This window comes from Pezoporus wallicus, unplaced genomic scaffold (genome assembly GCF_028554395.1).
Source record: "Pezoporus wallicus isolate ANWC-B61680 ecotype Strahan unplaced genomic scaffold, APGP_CSIRO_Pwel_v1 contig_7545, whole genome shotgun sequence".
Classification (NCBI taxonomy): domain Eukaryota; kingdom Metazoa; phylum Chordata; class Aves; order Psittaciformes; family Psittacidae; genus Pezoporus; species Pezoporus wallicus.
The window spans coordinates 3,140,384-3,159,893 of NW_026642398.1; the positions used below are offsets into that span (position 1 = coordinate 3,140,384).

The 19,510-nt window shown below is 41.5% G+C and overlaps 1 protein-coding gene across 2 annotated transcripts in view; it reads left to right on the forward strand.

Annotated features, from left to right (window-relative positions):
• The first annotated feature begins 498 nt into the window (after positions 1-498).
• FAM135B (family with sequence similarity 135 member B) overlaps positions 499-19,510 on the forward strand; it is a 192,938-nt gene continuing 173,926 nt past the window's right edge. For both annotated transcript variants that reach the window (XR_008974967.1, XM_057429781.1), the window contains exon 1: positions 499-837. The gene's annotated coding sequence lies outside the window, so the exon portion shown is untranslated. The remainder of the gene's footprint in view (positions 838-19,510) is intronic.

Genomic DNA, 19,510 nt, shown 5'->3' on the forward strand with positions numbered 1-19,510 from the left:
TAAGAGAGTTCCTTTCTTGAAAGGTTTTCTTTCTTGCTGTTTTATGGGAAGAGACAGTTCTGTCTCTCATAAGGAACTCACAAAGTGATTTCTCTAAGCAAAAAAACACATTTACACAAGAAGACAGTAAAATCTGACTTTTAAATCCCCTTTTTAAGGAATGAGGGTTAAATTCAATTTTAAAAAAGTTTAAAATTGTATCAAAACAGGGACTTTGAAAATTATTCTTCCCCTCAGCTTTGTTCTGTTCATTTCCTTATAAAAATGCAAGACATTCTTAAAAAACGAAACTCTGGCCTCCTAAGAGCTGGTGTTTGACCTCTGCAGGGCAGCGAGCTCTTACCCACAAGTACAGAATGCAAATATTCCGTATGCATCATGCCATCTGTTTTCCCTGAGTCCCAACACTGTGCCAAGGGTGACCTCCATCCTCCCCACCATCACCGTCCCTCTGGAGTGAAATACCTATCCCTGTATACAGAGGGGCCATTTGGCCGTGAGGGGTACCAAGGAGATCTGGGTGCTGGGGCAGCTGTTGCGCTGAGCAGTGCCGCTGCCGGCGCAGAGTTGGGTAACCATAGCAACAGCATCACTGCCAGCATCCTCCTCCTCCTCACTCGGCTCTCCTCCTCCTCAGCATCATCAGGAGCAGCAGCAGCAGCCCTGGCAGGAGCCGGAGCCCGGCAGCCGAGGCTGCAGCCAGCTGCCTGCCGTCCCCTACCTGCACCGTCACCCAGCCACAGCACCGCCACTGTCCCTGCTGCTCCCCACGGTGGGGAATAATAGGGGAGAGGGAGCAGAGGGAGGTACACTGCAGAGGGATCCCAGACAACCCAGGTAAGAGCTGTGGGGCTGCTCGCAAACTCCCCGTGATCGATGTGGTTGTGTGCCTGGCATGTGTTTGCGTGCGAGTGTTTGTTGCTAGTTTCCCTCTGCTCGCTCCTTCCAGCGGCAGTGTAATGACAATTCGAGGCAAGCATGTTTTCCGGCTCGTGTTTCCCATCTCTGCCATACTGTCCCTCTGCCTCTCTTCTACCCAGATACATAAGGAATAATAAATAATATTCCAAAAGGTTGGTAGGAAATGGGGTGATCAGGAGAACTCAATGTGATGTGAGTGTTGAAAGGCTGTGCTTCCAAAATGAAAGTGGACAGCAGCAGCAGAGCAAAGATTGACACAGTAATTACTAACCTTTAAGGAAAAAATAATGCGACAACGTACTTCTGTCTCTGCTCACTCCACAAATAAATCTCTATCATCATATTCAGCAGAGAGCTGTGAAACAGAGAAGTGTATGAATAACCAAGACCAGAAATCTCACTGTGGTCCACAACTGGCACATTTACTGTAAGTGCTTTAAAGACAAACTTAATTGTAATAACAGTACAATTATACCTGTGAATATATATTTATATATAGACGTATGTATACACATTTGTAAAAATACTCCTCTTAAACCTTTCTACTTTCTAAGAAGATGAAGAAAAAAATATCTTCTGAAAGGTGTGGATAGATGGTCAGGCATTAAACGATGCTCACTTCATCTGTGTGAGAAAACATGTACTGGTTACATTAAAAAGGGGGAAAGAATAGCTCTAATCCAAAGGCATATGGGGACAGTCCTTGTCATTTTAAAACAAGAAGAGATCCAAAGCTGTGGAGTGTCCTTGTGCAGCCAAATATATGTGAATGAGGGTGTACTTGTCTGAGGAGCGTGAAGGGGGAGAGGATAAGAACTAAGTTTCAGCCAAGCGGTAAGTGTTTGCAATATAATGACTGCAGAGACCTCTTTCCACTTCCACGTAACTGTTTTTACTTGTTTATTCTGTCAGCAGTAAGGAGAGATGCTCCTGCTGTTGTCTCTATCGGCCTCTCTAAACCCCTGTATTCCTTGTCTGGTGTCCTGATCTTCCCCTGTCCTCCCCAGAGTGTTCTCCCCGGATCATCCTTATCTGTGTGGCTGGAAATACTGCTGGCTTTATTAATTATAAGCATTTTAATAAAAGGCTTTTGAGCCCATCCTGTGATATGATATAGCTGTAAATCTGCTTCCTGCATATATTGTAGGGACAGTCTGTGTATGACCCAGTGACAGGTAATATGTAAAGGGTAAAGCACCTGTTTTTTGTGTTAAACCTGATTTGAAAATCACAAAGCTTTTGGTCCCAGTCCTGTGTTTTGCTACTTGTCTGCAGATCCTCCTAAAATCAGCAGGGTCTGGAACATAAATTGAGATTATACGTATAGAAGTGAAGGCAGAATTTGGTCCACCTTTTCTTCCTGGTTATAAACATCCTTATCCTGCAAGCTATAGGAGAACAAGGAATTTGGATAAGCAGGATCTTATGCCCACTTCTTATGCAGAAGTGTTGTAAAAATTACCTGAGAATTTTGTTCTATCTCAAGAGGACTTGATAGGATGAGGAATAGGAAGAAAAAACCCCACAAACAACCCCCAGACAAGTATCTGGGAACAGTGCTCTGATTTGAGAATCGTTTCTTTAAGAACCTGACTGTATCATCACAACAGGTCTTCTCTACAAGAGGCTGTTTGATCCATGTTAATAACAGTGCTCATGGACATCATATTTAACTGAAGAGGATGATTCTGGTTACTTTAATTAAATAAACTGAGGCACTGTAGGGCTACAGTCCTCAGGACATTAGACAAGCCTAGCCACGTTACAGAGTATATTTCTGTATAAGATTTGGTGTCTGCCTCAAATATAGAAACTATTTAAATCTCACAGATTCTCTTTGTAATACCAAAAGGGAATAAAAGTGTCTGTAAAAATGCCTGTAAAAAGAGCACAAGCCTGACTGTGCTTCTGACACTGAGTAACAGAAACAAAATCCTGTTTATATGTGTTGAAGACATGTAAAGTGCATAATCCAAAGGCTCCTTGGTAAGGTGTGAAGCAGTGACTCTCTTGTCAGCGCAGGCAAATGACTGCAGGTTAAAGGGCTTCGGGGATTACACATTAATACCCTGCAAGTATTCTTATACAGTCTTACTTCACTGCTAGGTGTGGGCAGATGAATATGGGGAAGCCAGAACTCATACACGGACTTCTGATTATTCCGGGGTTGTTAAACTTCTCTTATAGATGACTCTGGGAAAGGCTGGACAGGCTGATGTTTCCATGAGCACTGCTTTACCATAAACACCCTCTGTGGAGGGCTGTTCGTGGGAAGTCAGAGCACTGAATCCACAATCAGTCTAAACACATGGATGTTCCTCACCTAACATAAACAATCTTTCATGCTCAGTGCCCCCCACACTTCGGCACCTTTTCCCTTTGCTTATACTGACAACTTAAATGAGATTTTTTCATTTTGCCTTATGACTTGTTCTATTATCTTTTATGTGTTTAGTAATGGAAAGGAACACAGCCTTTCTTCTGCTTTGTGCATGGCTCTTAAGAGCTGGTCCCTTGATGCCCACTTAGTGTTGCTAACACTGTTCTAAGGAAAACAGACATTTTTGTATCTAACGATGTTCCTAAGCATCCTTTAAAATCCCAATCCTTATTTTCATTAGTCACCCACTGTATCTCTCGGCACAGAAGATGACTTCTGCAATAGCTGCTGTTCGAAAGTCAGTGCTTGCCAACAGGTCGAGACAGGGATTTCTGAAATGCTGCAGCCAGGACTTCTACTTATTTATGGATTTTTACAATACAGAAGATGAGGTTTTCCAGATTCTCCTTTGTAGAAACCTGAGGCAAGTGATGATTTAATGACGGATGTTGTACCTTGCATTTAGTTTAACAAAGTTACTCATTTGATCTCCAGGCTATGTGTAAACTGCTGTTTATTGTTAATGATCACACTTTGTCATTTCCCCTGTTGCAATATTGTCATTCTTTCTATTTGCATTCTATGGTGATTGGCTTGATTTACTGCTTAATGAGACAGACACGTAACCATGGGAAAGTTTTCCCAATAAGTAGGACAAGGGTGAGATCTTTACATTAGAGCCTGAACACTCCCTGTCTGTTCAGACCCCTTGAAATTAGCAGGAGCTGTGGCCCATCCATACCTGATAAGGAAATAACTTTTTTTTTTTTTTGGCCATTATTCATCTTCTTGAAGGGTCAGCTTGGTCTTGGCAGGTTCTTCTCAAGTCTGAATCTTACCTCTGCTCATGTACTATGAACCTTTGTGAACACATAGAAGATACCCACACCAGCCCTTGGAAAGGTTGTAATTCCTTTCTAGTCTGTTGGCTCAGGTAGTGGAAGCTCCCAGTCTCTTTGTTCAGCATTTCCTGAGGTCCATCAGCTTCCTTGCTCATAGATTAACATCTTTCCTCCCCACTCAATGAGAACAGATTGTGTCTCTGTGCTTCCCAGCAGTACAGCATTGAGAAAAGTGTGTCTAAGAGCATGAATAGTGCAGGTCTCTCACTTCACGTGTATTTCTGATCTTTCCTGTACCCAGTTCCCTCCCTTGCACACTGGCAATGCCTGACATGCTGCAGAGAATCCAGGCCTCACAATGTAGCATGACCTTTGCTAACACTGCACCAAGAGGTAATGGGCTGAAACTACCTGCACTGATTGTGGCTGCTGGGCTGATCACAGTCCTTCTTCAGAAGGTCAGCACCATGATATGCCTGATCTCAACTTGTTGGGTGAGTGAGTCAGAAGTTGGCTTCTTCCAAATCTTCCAAATCCAAGAAAATATGATTTTATTCTCCCTCTAATCCTATTATTAGTGACTGCAATGTTAAGGACTCTGTTATTCAGCAGTTTTACTTCCCTGTTTCACTGCAGCAGATAGAGCATCTGAACAAAGTCTAAAAGGGAGAATTCTTTCTTTTCTACATTCAAATGCTGCCAGCATCCATCCTTGGGGTGTGTGTGTGTCTGCTCTGGTCCTCCTACCTGCCTCCCAGATATCCCATTTCTGCTTCTTTTCTGGGTTCAGACAGGCATTGGTGTGGTTTCTTTGAGTCTGGAGCCCCCAAACCTCAGATGCTATATTTCAGTACTGAAGTAAGTCATTTTTAGGGATTTGTCAGAAAAACAGTGATTCTGGTTCTGCTGACATCCACAGAGAAATCCAAGTTTGTCTTCAGTGGACACAGATGGATCCACAAAGTTTATTTCTCTTACTACATAGGAGGCACTAGATGCAATATCCCAACACGTTCTTGATACCTGTGTTTTCTCACCCTTACAATTGTAGGTGTAAGACAGCCTAAGCAGTAGTTTGACCTTCTGCTGGTAAATATAGCCCCAAATTCTTGGTTTTGTACTTTCTGCTCTATATCTAGTAGATATATTTACCCAAGTTTGTTCTTATTTGTTCTTAGCTATGTGGCATTTTCATGGATAGGTCAGACATTATGCATTCTATTGGACTTTAAAGGCAGAACTGCAGATATTACAAAATGGACTTTGCTGATAATGCATCACATTGGTGTCTGTCTTGTATGGAAGTCTCAGATTCTGACCTCCTGGCAATAACATGGCTTTTAGTGATTCACAGCATGCAGCACAGTGACTAGTGGGACTTTCTTAATGTCCAGCTCGGCTTGGTAGGGACAACTTGTGCTGTTAGGATCCCAATGCTAACATTTAGGAGCCTGGGAAGCTGCAATGTCTTGACAAACTCATCTCTCCTGTTGTATTACTAGATCTGCACAACTGGGAAGGAATTTGGCTTTGCCAGCATCACCAGATGTATAATTTTAGTCCCACACAGGCTGCTAACACTGCATTTATTTCTGAGGCTAGAAAGCAGTGTTCTGTTACTATTTTATGGCCCAAAAGAACATGAGTATTTCTTGGGGGATGTGGCTTGAGTGAGACATTGTTTGTATCTCTGTCATTTTTTCAGCTCATACTGTCAAAACCACTAGTGACAGTAGGAAAAGCAATCCTATTTTCTGAGAATGATTTCATAAAGAACAGAGCAAAGGGAACAGTATTTCCCTTCACTAAGTCCTCTACAAGAGAGGTGTCTCAGTATGAAAATTTACATCTCTATTATAGTATCACCTTTTCTGCTCATAACCTCTTCTTCTCAGTGGTTCTGACTTGACCTTATTGTGGACAGATAATGCTTATAGATGGTTTAACCTCATGGTCTAGTTAAATAGGCCCTTGGTTTCTGAGTGTCAACTTTGAGGATGTCTGCATGAAACAACTGCTGAAATGATTTTGTATGCATAAATCCCTCATATTTTTAGAGGTGATGGGGAAGCATGGAACAATGCACAGTTATGGAAGATCATGTCCCTTTGTATATCCCTTTTCTGGATTTATGTGATCTCACAATAGTTGGGTTCTCACTGATATTCCTGCAGACAACTGAGACTGAGCTACAGGTTTTGAGCCTATTATTCAGGCTCACTAGCTGCTAATACCTGTAGCAACTACTCACTGTGTGATTGACTACCTGAGTTCATCAGGTACTGGGTTACAACTGCACAGCTCTTCTGTGCTATTAGAACCCAAAGATCCCACATCTTAAGGTGTGAGGCTTTCTGAGGGACAAGTTAGATGGATTTCATTAGGGCTGAGCAGTGTCTGCTGCTCCAAGTAACTCTTACAGGCCCTTACGGAGTACACTGTATACACTGAACAGATCTATTCTACACCATGCAGCAGCACAGCCCAATTTATTCTCATTGCCTGCCTGCCTATCTTGTTTTAAACCCTCAGCAGAAAATGTCTCTTTTCTGCCCATGCCTCCTCATTGTTTTCTCTCTGTTTCCCTCTCCCTTTGCAGCTGTGTTTAAGCTGAGCTCTCTGAGGGTACGGCTTACCCTGGTAGAGGTTAGAGAAAATAAAGTCGCATTGTGTTATGTTCTAGAGTGCTTTGCTCTACAGCCACCCAGCCTTTTCACTGCTGGAGGCTATAAGATGCTTGCCACTGACCTCAGAAACAGCAGGATTCATCCCCACGCACAAAAGTCTTTTCAGAAGGAAAGATAATGCACAAGGCTGTGAAGAGATTGCTGTTTGAGAAGCATGGGAGCCTGAATCCTTCGGTTAAAAACCTTTTGTTGGCTGCCATAGATGGATCAAAGTCATGATGCTGTTTTAGTCTGGGACACCAGGACCACCAGAAAATTCCTTGTCTTTGTGTGAGGAATTAAGCATCAAAGTCAGGGGCAGAAAACAGACAAGGTAAAGAGGCATTCTTTCAGGAAGAAGTCAACATCTGAAGGTTGGCCCAAAATGGAGAGCAGTAATAATTGCAGAAGCTTGTGTGAAAAACCCTTAGATATGTTCTGTGTTGTATGGTAGGAAAGGGAGGAATAGATTTTTTGATTGTGTCAATTCTTTTGTCTACAGAGGGAAGAAAGATTATTGTTGGGGGGGAACAAACAGCAAAAAACCCCAGTGAGGAATGATCAGCAACCTCTTGCTAATTTTTTAGTAGCACTGTAATTTAGGCCTTGTTTTCTTTAGTTGACTTGCGTTGGTAGTAGGTGACATTAGTGCTTTATTAAACTTGCCATGCTGAGAAGCCCATCAGTTTAGCGTAGCTAATAATAATACCCTAATCGAGAAACAGAAGGTGGGGTAACTTGGCATCAGAAATTAGAATGCAGAAATAGTTGCTGTTAGTTGAACTAAAAATACACACCAGCACAACCTTCTTCCCTACAGCAGCACATGCTGAACACACACTTCGTTCTGGTGGTAGGGGGAATGGCTTTCCTTTGTGTTCAGCAGTGCTCTGCGGTGACCCATGTGTGCAAACACCAAGCCCTACCTCAGATGTGCAAAGCTCCTCGTAGCAAGTTAATTAGTATCCTTAATGAGCTAATAATTCTCCAGAGCCATAAACAGACTGTATAGGGTGAAGCAGGCTATGCAGGATGACTTCGGAAGCCAGTTTTTCCTAGGGTGGGACTACGTGATCTTGGTAGCACCCAGTGAGGTGGGAGTGACCTGCAGCAGGAACAGGGATGTAACCATGGCTACTCTGTTCCTCTGCTCCGTGCTCCTGCTTGGGGATAAACAGCAGATGTCAAAATCCCTGCTGAATTATAAGCCTTGGAGTTATCGCTGCACAAAGGTTGTTTGTGCTCAAAGAGATTCATCCAGTTTTGTCTACAGCCTCCCAGGTCATACCCAACCTCTCCACTTCAGCTTCACAAGGGTGAAATTTGATTTAGCATGTACATGGCTTTTTTTCTGCTACGAACTTTGAGGTCTTCTTGACAAAAAGTAAAGAGTGGTCCAGTTATAGTGGTGGTGGTGGGGACCCCGAAATAGGTTAGTTAGCTTCAATAAGGACACATCTAATATCAGAATTAGCACTGCAACATGGAAAATCTGCTGCATTGTCAGGTGGCAGATTAAACATGAGGAACATACTTTAGATGAAAAGTGCTCAATGAAAAAAGAGAGTTAACTGTTGAGCAAAGGTAGTGACATTGTCTTTGGATGAAAGACACCAACACAACACAGTGCTGAAAAAGTGAAGACAAGAAGCAAGGGCTGAATGCTCTGATTTGAAATTCCTGCATTACATGTAATAAAACCCTGTATGAGGTGAGAATCCACTATTCAAGCACAGGTGCTGCCCTCAGGCAAAAAATGTCAGGATATTGTATGAAGAAACTTAGCTAACAGGACTGTTCTTGAAAGATTCAGCCTAGAAGTAAGCCCTTTCCTCAATGCACCTGAGCTTTATCCTGTGTTCTGTGCCGTATCGCCTCCAGTGAATCTGAGGATATCAACCTCCCTGGTATTATGTCTGAGACTTTTTGGAGCCATGGGGATCTGCTGTAGACAGGCAAAGCACAGAGATTATTTCTCCAGTGATAGGTGCCTTCTTAACTGAAGTTACTCCAGATAAAAAAAAGCACCAAGAATGACAAGCTTGCTTGCCTGTCTTTCTTAACCAGTCTTAGCTTCTTTCTGGGACTACCATTCCATTTACTTTTTGATAAAGTGCATAGAAAAGAAGCCATTTTTGTTCAAAGGATAATTCAGGTTGGAAGGGAGCTCTATTCCAATCACCTGCTCAAATCAGGGTTACCTGTGGGGTCACACCAACTTTCTCAAGGTTTTATCCAGTCCAGCTTTTTACCCATCAATAATGAAAAGCAGGTGGCCTGTAAAAGCTTTTGAATTGTCAGGACTAAGGTCAGAAGGAGCTTTCAGAGAAAGATGGTTTTGAGAGAGAGGAGACCTGACTGCACATGCAAAGAGCATTTCTATGAGTACTTTTGACTGTGGAGGTACCCAGAGGGAGCTGGCAGAGACTCTGAGAGGGGAACGGCATGCAGAACATGACAGAGGTGAAGATGAACTTATCAAAAGCATCCTTGAGCTGTCAAGGGTACGTTTATTCCTAGGCACAAATGGCTTCCTCTGGGGACTTGTGGAATACGCTTTGCTGGGGGAAAGAGCTGGTGTTTACAGTGAAATGGGTCTCACTAGCTGTGCTTCTGTACATGGCAGATGACTGTTCTGGGAGATAATACCTCAGGTCAGTGATTTAATTTTGTCTTGTTTGAAGACCTTTTACCACACCTGAGATAACTCAAGGCTTAAAAGATGGCTTTTGGAAGAATCATCTGTTCAGCAGCAATAATCACCAGTTACTAAGAAAAGATTACCTTACATAGTCTCTTCCATCTTATCTCATCTTCCCACCAAAAGCTCAGTTTCTAAACACTTTTCTTTCAGGACAACTGACGATAATCAGAAACCTCTCACTGGAAGAACATTTAAAAAAGAGTTTGAGGATCCAATTATATAAATGTTTCCTCTTTAGTAAAACAGCTTGGGACTTGTAAACATACTGGGTCCACATGTCTCTAAATAATTCATCATGATGAATTATTTAGTTGAGTAAGCTGTGTTTTACGTGAGGAAATGCTTTTCTTAATGTGATGTAAATGCAGATATTTCAGATAATTTTGAAAGCAGTAGCTGCCATTTCACTCTTTCGCTTCTGTGCATGTGGCGATTGATTTTTGCCATGGAGTGTTCTTCAGGAGTGGCTGATACCAAGTCTGTAGCATGTCAAGGTGACTTCCTCAGCTGCAAAAGGCTGGCTCACAATGCCTTTTGCAGAATAAGTCTTATCAGAAGTCAAGGAGTCTACTTCTTATCATAAATGTGGAAAAGGCAGATTTTAGAATCGTTGGTTATTTTCCAGATGAAATTAGGGGTGACAACTTCAGTCCATGAGAGGGTAAATGTGTATGTGTTGCTGATGTAGTCTTTGGTACAATGCTTTCATTTTTGAGTCTCATTTGTGAAATCGGCTTGAATTTTGTTCTCTGTCTATATTTAGACATTTCTCTTGCATTTTCTTTTCTCTCCCCTTCCTTTTCCTCCCTCAACAACAGATGATTTTGAAGATAGTATGAATGAAACAAAATGTTGGCATGGTCTAGCTGGATTTCCTGACAAGATAAACACTAAGTTAAATGTGAGACATATGCCTTAGTGTGTGCTGTAATTTTATAGGTTCCTTTATATGTTATGGTTGGCAACAGAATCCCTGTAGCCTATTCTGGCTAGAAAGAGCAGTATTTCTTAGTCTCAAGACAGACATACAATCTGAAATTGGTATATACCACAAGCTACACAGTGCAAGCAGTGGAGTCAATCTTGGTTTCTATTCTGATGCATTCTGTAAATGGATATGCTTATTCGGCCATGGTGCAATTGTGATAGGGATCATGGTCTCATTATCAGTAGTCCTCTTTCCTGCCTTCATCCCACCTTTGTTTAGCAACAATTTACTCCAGACAGTTTACTCCAGACTTGCACTGAATGAGAGTATTTCCTCTGGTTGCATGGGTACAAAATAAGAACTGGCTTCAGCTCGTCCTGTTAAACATTATTTTGTGTAGACAGACCATTGAAGAGAGGATGAGTACCACATCTCTTCCCACTTCCTTTGGTTTTGGGAATCACAGAGTCTGGAATCTCAACCCTCCTCATGTCTTCTAGGTCATGTATGGGAAGATGTATGCACATGAGTGCTTGCATTTTATATAAGGTCCTGGTCATGGATGGAATGTGCTTTACTTTAGTCACCTGCAGTGGGTTTAACATCATTCAAACTTTGTCTTCACTAAACAGGAACCTGGACAAATAGTTGAGGAACAGCCATTTACACTGCAGATGTCATTTTATCAAGTTCATCTAATCTTATCTACTGTCAAAATATGGAACAGAGCACGGACATTGTGAGCTTTATCCTTCTTCTCCAGATGCTCTTGTTGCTTGTCTTTAGGTTCCCCAAAATGTGTGGCATAGTGATCTTTTTTGCAGGAGGGATCATATGCAGGCCTCCTGCCTTTGTCATTCAGGTTTCGGTCTGTTCTGGTATTTCACATGGCACGACCACCTTCCCTCTAATCTGCCATGACATTCGTCTGTATGATGTTTCACTTTGGATTTCTTGTTGGTTGTTCCACTACCACAGTGAAAGAATGAAGACCCTCATGTTACATGTAGTGAAAGATTCTAGCTGTAAGAGATAGTGAGGGAATCAATGGCATATTTGCCAAATTGTAACATATTTGGAAAATGCATTTGAGCTTTGAAGATGCAAAACCCATGATCCAGCTTGGATAACTGGAGGCACTATAAGTGCCTTTCCTGGTGCTCAGGTGAACCAGGCCACCACTGGGATCCACACCAGTTTGGTAGGGTGCTTTAGCCCAAGCAGAGCAGCATCCTTTCCTTGCCCCTGAGCCACAGCTTGCTCAGAGATAGCTTTAACACGTCTTTGCAGTGGTTCAGATACAGTATCTTTTGGTTGGAGGAGCAATTTAGCGCTCTGTGTGGGTGCGTTTATGGGAACACACAACTCCTCTTAAAGTAATAGGCGTGTTTCTGGTATTTACAGATGTTATGGTTGCACATTAAGAGAAAAAAAATAACATTTTGGTGAAGGGAGTTGGAAATCTCCATTATTCACCAGCAGTTCTTCCCAGCCAAGTCTTTAGCTTTTTCTGTGTGGTGAGATAAGAGGGGTTGGAAGTTGATTCCCAAAGGGATGAAGGGAATAATCCAATCACCTTCTGAAAAGAATTGTACTTTAAGGCCCTGTTCCTTTGTCAGGATTCCCACCTGGACTTTGCCTTTTGTTACTTTGGAGCCTAAACTTCTAATGCTGTTGTAGATTTTTCCTCCTGGCTCACTCACAAGTCTTTCTGACTCTGGCTGATGTCAAGGAGAGCAGCAGTTATGATGCCAGAGAAATACCCAAAGCCTGAGGTGTGTAGAATTGAGAAAAAGACCCCTGATTATCCAGTTGTTCCTCTCTGTAGAGTATGCTGCAGTTTGGAAACTTATTCCAGAAGTTTCCTCTCCTGTATCCTATTAAACATTAATGACAATATGTTGAAAAGACAAATGCTTATTTTCTTCTCTCCACAATGTTTTTCAGTCTAGTACATGATCTCACACAACTGCTGTTCACTGACTTCTGTGGTTGCTATAGTAGGATCTACAGGACAAGAGGCTGGTCATAACCAGGAACCTAAACTAGTAATTTAAATGTTTGTTTTCTCTTCCACTGTTGAAGCAGACTTCTTGCTTTTAATTTTAAAAAAAATATTTATCTTGTTTTGAACCTTTGTCAAGTTTCAGCAAATCTACTTTAAGCCCCAAATCAGTGTTGGATACATAATTTTTTTCCAGATCATTGATTTAATAATCAACAAAGTAATAAAGATGGAAGAAAATGCAGAATTATTACACTTAGGCAAGACTTCTGGAAACTAAACAGACCTGTATGAAGGAAAATGAAATTCTCTGTTGACAAATACAAAGTAATGTACAATGGAAAGAAGTAAGCTGAATGATTCATAGACCTTGGTAGGTTCTAAATAAATTCTCACCACTTGAGGGGAGATCCTTCAGTAAAACTTTCTGCATGTATGGTTATCACAGGAAACAAAACCTTCTTTGCGTAAGTAGGATATCTGGTGAATAAGAGCTATGATGAAGAATATTTCCAAATATAATATCCAATATCCTGTTAGAAAGTTTAGGGGTTTTGGTTTTGTTTTGAAATACCTTTATTTATTTTGAATTGTAATTATTTTAGAAAATAGGTTTATCTAGATGTAAAGAAAACTCCAAACCCCTAAAGGAAATGTGCTGATTCACTGAAACACAGTTTCAGATCCATAAAAAATATTTTTATTTCTGTCAAAAAAAACACTGTTTTGTGGGAATTCCAGTGTTTTCATTTTGAGTGTGAAGACAAACACTCACCCACTCACAGAAAATTGCTTGCTATAGGTCCCATGGTTGTGCTCTCCACAACATTAGAATGTCTTACCAGAAGCATAGCATATCCTAAAATGATGTATTTTAATCTGGTGCAGTAGTGCTCTGCAGAAATTATTAGTACCTGGAATAATAAAAGGTGAAAAAATTTACATGTATTTCTCACTTTAGAAGATGTAAGAGAGAGTATTCTGTGAAAGTGAAAGGCAATACATTGAATGTAGATTTAATAAAAGATTATTTAGTACATCCTTTCACAGAAAAGGGAGACGACATGAGGTCATCTATCAGGCTGATCAATCACATCTTGAGACCTCCAGAGATGGTGACTTTACTACTTCCCTGGGGATGTTTTCCCAGGGATAGATCATTATTACAGTAAAAAACCTTCTTTCTTCTACAGAGATGAAAACTCTCCCAGTGTAAAGGTTGCTTCTTCTCCACATGGCTACTTGTAAGAAAGAGCCTCTCCTCTTTGTAGATGCCCTTTTAGTACTGCAACACTGTGATGAGCTCCCCTAGAGTCTTCTCCAGAGAGAAAAGACATTCAGTCGGAAGAGACTTCCTTTGGTCTTTCCTTAGAGGACAAGCTCCCCAGCCCTGCTTTTAACACCTTCATGGCCCTCCTTTGGATCCTCTCCAATCTGTTCATGTCTGTCTAGACTTGTGGGGACCAGAACTGGACAGGGTACTCCAGCTGTGGCCTGACAAACACTGAGTAGAGTGGGTTGATCACTTCCCTGTCTCCGCTATCAATGTCCCATGGAAGCAGCCCAGGATCCAATTTGCCTTTGCTGCTGCAGCAACTCACTGCTGACTCCTCTTCAACTTGTTGTCCATCAGGATCTCCAGACCCTCAGCAAGGCTGTTCCCCTGCCACACAGGTCCCAACCTCCACTGGGCTCTTTGTTCAGATCATCCCAAAGTGCTGGACTTTACATTCGTCTTTGTTAAATTTCATACAGTTGTTGCCCACTCTTCCAGCCTGTCCAGGTCTTTGTAAGATAGCTTTCCCTCCTGACACGTCCACCTCACCAGTAGCTTGGTGTCATTAGTAGACTTGGTGAGAGTGCTTTCAGTCCCACCATCGAGGTCATTTATGAAGATGCTGAACAGTGTGGGTCCCAGTACTAATCCCTGGGGGACCCCACTTGTGACAGGCTGGCAACCTCAGTATAAACCATAGATCACCATCCTCTGAGTGTGGCCTGGTAGGTAATTTCGTGTCCATCTCACAGACCACCCATCCAGTCTGTCTCTTTCCAGTCTGTCTTATAGATACAGTTTGTAATTTCAGGATTATTCTTACTTCTCATTGAAACCATTGTCATTAATCTTGTTATTATGTATCTGCATGCCATTTTTGTCTCCAGTATTCTGAAGTCAAGAGGTGAACTCTGACACTTATTTCTTAGGTCATAAATCCCTATCCATATGCTGAGCTGTTTGTAGGGGTTTTTTTTCAGTGCTGACATAGTTATATTGTAATGTACATAACACTAGACTTTAGTATATAAAATCTTACCCATATTTTGCTTTGATTTTTAAATGTCACAGTGCCTTCCTTGCTAAAAGCATTCAGAAATCCTGGTTTTGGAGCTGCGTACTGTGTTATGCAAGATTTTCCTTTAAAAAAGATCTAAATCTGTTAATTAACTTTCTCAGAACCTTTTTTCTTCTTTATTTTTTTTAATAGAAAATTCTATTTTTTAATGTGTAGAAAATAGGACTAGTAACTCTATACTGAAAATGGAGGGGAAGAAATATAAAGGCACTGCAGAATGCCAGGCTCAGATTATACACAGGGAAATAAGATGCCTGTGACAACAGAAAACAGAACTGAAAGCAGGTTTTTCTTTTCCACCTGCAAGGTGAAGTTTTCATAGAATAAATTGATTATTAGCAATCTCTTCTTTGGGGTTCAAAGGAAACCCATCTCCTTTACCACAGTAAATTAAAACATTTGGCAACTTTCAAGAAAAATCCCTATTGTGCCATAGCAGGATTTAATATTTGCTGTTATAGTGTAGCTGTGACTGTAAAAGGCAGTTGTTAAAACAGCAGTGCTCATGATGGTACATTTAATCCAGGAAGGCTAAAGGTACCTATGCTCCTGTAGGCATTTTTATTTCTTTCTTTTTCTTTCAAGATTAGAAACACCCCTTCACAGCTTGTTCCCCCTCTTTTTCCTCTTTTCCAGCACCTTTTATGACCTCCTTTAGGTCACTTGTAAGATGGAGGCAGAATTATATAAAGTAGCTCTCAACATAATGGACTTCTTGTAATGCTTAGGTCCTTTCTTATCTCCATATCCCTGCTAACACAGGTTGCCACAGAAACGAGACAAATCATCTCTTAGCCACTTCTCTGCACTTGTGTTGTGCCATCACTGTTTTATGCATAATCACTGCCCAAGCATAATTCCCTGCGAGGAACAGGTCCTGACTTCCTTGTTGCTTCAGCAAACAATAGGGTCAGGCTGCTCATCTCCAGCTCCGTGGGCACGTCCTGACCATTGCTTCCTCAGGTCCTCTCTCGTCATCTCTGCATAGGAAACTACCACTATTTCAGCTTAGTATTAAGCCCAGCAAACCACCGTGCTCACTGTAGGGTATGGCTTCTAGGTATTTGCTTTTCCTTTTATTCTCCTTGCCACTAGCCAAGACAGAAAGCTGTGCTGACCTGTGTCTGGTTTTGGAGGATAGTGCCTTCCTTCCCCTTAAAATTACCTCTCTCTTCTCCTATTTTGTACAGTTTAGGAAGGATTATCTTGAGGTGGGTCTGTTCTTGTGCTTCTTTATCTCATAAGATACGTTCAGCTCCTTCCCTCCATTGCCTTGGTGGCTGCGTTTCTGGAAACAGGATGCAAGTTCTGCATCCTTAAAGCTTGTTCAACTCTTTGTATTGAACAGCTCTCTGAAAGCAGTTGAAGTGATGCAGGAATAAATATCATATTTTTACTGGTATCTATCTTAGGTGGTCTTGAGATTGCTGTATTTTCTGGTAAATGAAGCTGGATCCATATTGTTCCTTTCATTAACCGGATTCCCTCTCCACACTTTCATTCCTTATCCTTCCAACCTATAATCAATCTCATTGCTCAAAAATCTCAACATTTTTCAATAGGAAGGGGGCTTTCTTTCACATCTCTCTCTCTCTCCTCCTATAGAGTTCTAACCATCCAGACTCTCTGTACTGGAGAGGGGACCAGTTTTCCCACGTAGGACCTGGTTCTTATCTCTGCTGCCATCTGTCTCTAAGAAGGACCCCATCCTTTTTGAGCCCAGGGAAAGCAGAAAAAGAAAATTGAAATCTTTAAAATTGTTCCTCTCTAAATGGTCAAGACTAACTATGAAGACTACACCTACTGTGAGATCAGCTAAGAAACTTCTCGACCAGGTCTCTGAAGTCTGGGGGCTTCAGACTGGATGAGCTATAGTTGCTCTAGATGCAAAGGAGTAAGTGGGAGGGGAATAGGCCCTTGTACTGGCAAGGTATGAATAGCGAGTTATCAGGAGGCCTGGGAAATGAGCAGGGGTGAGTTTGGATTGACAGCTCTGCAGCAAAGAGATGGAGGCAACCAGATGCTTGTCAAAGAAGTAAAGAGCTTTTAAGTTGAATCACAATTTGAAAGCAACTTGTTCAAACAGTGGAAGTGGGAGATCAGCAGAGGATTGGTCAGGCTGAAAGATGGTGTTTTAGGGTGCATGGTGTAGGATTTAATCTCTGCACCTTGGTCTAGTCAAGGTCTTGTGTGTAGCTTGTTGAACACCAGCATTTGGAATAGGAAGATGCTCTGATTTGAGTCAAATTAGAAAACACATTCAAGTTTTCGTGTTTAAGATCAATGTGATGAAGCTATCTATATCTGTGACCTATTACAGAGACTCCAGATGCAAAAGTCAGTTATGAACTTGGGTTTGAGCCTAAGATTCTGTGAAATGCCATCACAGTGTCCGCACTTACAGCCCAAGATCTTGTGGAGGCTGGCATGTGTTGTGTTTGACTTGCAGCAAAACTCTGCAGCATTTTTTGAGTGAGGAAAACCCATTATAAAGGAAACAGTGAAATTATTTTGTATACCCCCCCTGCAGCAAAATACCCTCATTTTCTATGTACCACTGCTCAGCCTAACTGTGATTTGTGTGTTATAGCACAAGAACAGAAGAGGTTTGTCAGCCTTGGGAAGCAAAGCCATGGCCTGTAGTTGCTCTCTGAGATGCAGAGGGAAGTATTATCTATGTGGACTATATCTTCTACAAACACTGACCCACTGGTGGAGGAAAATCTTTATGGGTCATAAAAGCATGTGCCAGTTTGCTGCGTTGCACTGAAAATGGCTGTGATTTGTGCTTTTGAAAGATAAGTGCAGCTGAAAGGATTTACAGTATTAGTGTTTACAGTGGGGAATATTCAAGAGTCTTGGGGAGTGTGAGCTACAAGGCTCAGAATATCTAAGTCTTATGCTTTGTCATTGAATGTATCATAGAATCATAGAATGGTTTGAGTTGGAGGGGACCTTAAAACTCATCTACTTCCAACCCCCCTGGGCAGGCACAGGTAGTCTTAAGCAAGTCAGTTCTGCTTATCTTGTAAAGCTCACCCAGCCTAGAAGAGGTGTGTTTTCTGCTGTCTTTGAGTAGGTAACATGGGAGATAACCTTTTTGGGCACATCTTGCTTGGCTTTCTTAGACGTCATCTGGCCTTTTGAGGTGTGCATATTGGCTTGCTGCTTTCAGCATGTCTTAGGACAGACAAAGCAGGATGCAGTCATGCAGGTGGATAGACAGTGGTGGGTGAAGAGTCATGAGTTAGGTTTAACATGGGGCCAACGATGCGCTTCATATTGGAAAATAGGAAACTATGAACAACTTACGCCTGAAGGTTGAAGGCAGTATGAGAATGTGGCCTCCTTGCAGTATGAAAAAACAATCCACATTGGCTGAGCTAGTTGAAAAAAACACCATTCTAGGGCATGTTAAAACAATTCAGCCAGACACATAATCAATAACTGATTATTTGCAGCTAAAATTAGGCCTGGAATTGGCATTTTGTATCTTAATTAAAACAAAGCTATCTTTATCAATAAGCTATGACAACTTTGAGCAGACATTTCCTAGTGAATGTTAATCCTTCAGTCTCTTTTGATTAGTAGCTGGGATTACACTAAAATCGATCCTCCTCCCGAGGTCCATTTGTGTGCTCTTTTGGTATTGAATTACATAGCTGGCCTCATGCCAGGCACAGGTCCCCCATTGGGACAATGAAATCACAACCGCAGTGATGCTCATTTGTGTTTTACACTATGCCATTTATTTATTACAAAAGGCTCGGGAGACTGAATGCCCTGGTGAGATATTATTTAGGCCTCAGATCTCTGTCAAACCTTATTACTCTCTTCAGTTCAATTTGCACATAGCTAGCTTCTGAAGATAGGAGAAGAAAGGGTAAAGAAGGAAAACAATGTCATATTTAAAATCTATTTCCCCGGTTGTACAGGCTGATCTCAGGAAGTTTTTAAGTTTCAGGAGCTCTGGAAAACAGGCATCATTTTGAAAGCATGTGGATCTTCTAAAAGGACGGATCCCTTTGGCTCTTAATTAAGCTTTGAACACCTAAGCCCTGAAGGAAGCTGTCCCTAAATTGTGCTGACCTGTTGTAATTGTTCTTTGAGGAATCCCTGTGAAACTGGTGGGAGTCAATGACATAGTTCTTACTGAATTCAGGAAGAGAAGAACTCCAATGTCTTTGTTTTCTGTTTTAATGTTGTTTCTTAGAAACTAATTAAAGCTATGAAAAATTCTTCCTAGGGAAATTGTAAAAAAAGCTTTACAAAAAGTAACACAGAAGAGCTGTTGACAGTCTGGAAAGTGTAAGAGTGGGACGGCTTTCCATTTAATTCCCTCCCACCTTTTCCATCTGTAGTTCTTGTCATCAGTCAGCCAGCCAGCCAGGAGATGGTGGTAGCTAAATGGTGTGCATTCCCCTAAGGTCTGAGATTACATCTTTCCTTTCGTCTCTGATATCCTTTAATAATCAGCTTTTATAAAATGTGCTGTGTTCCTTGACTTGTGCAGTTGTGGTCTGGAAGCTGTCCTCCAACACCTGACTGGTTCACTTAGAGTTATATGAGGATCTTATGAGAGTGTGAACTGATCTACTAAGCATAATTCTGAGCATGCCAAGGCTCAAACGTGAAGTGGAAACATATAAATTATCAAGAAATATAAAACACTATGAGATTCCTTACACTGTTGTAAACAATATTCCGTTT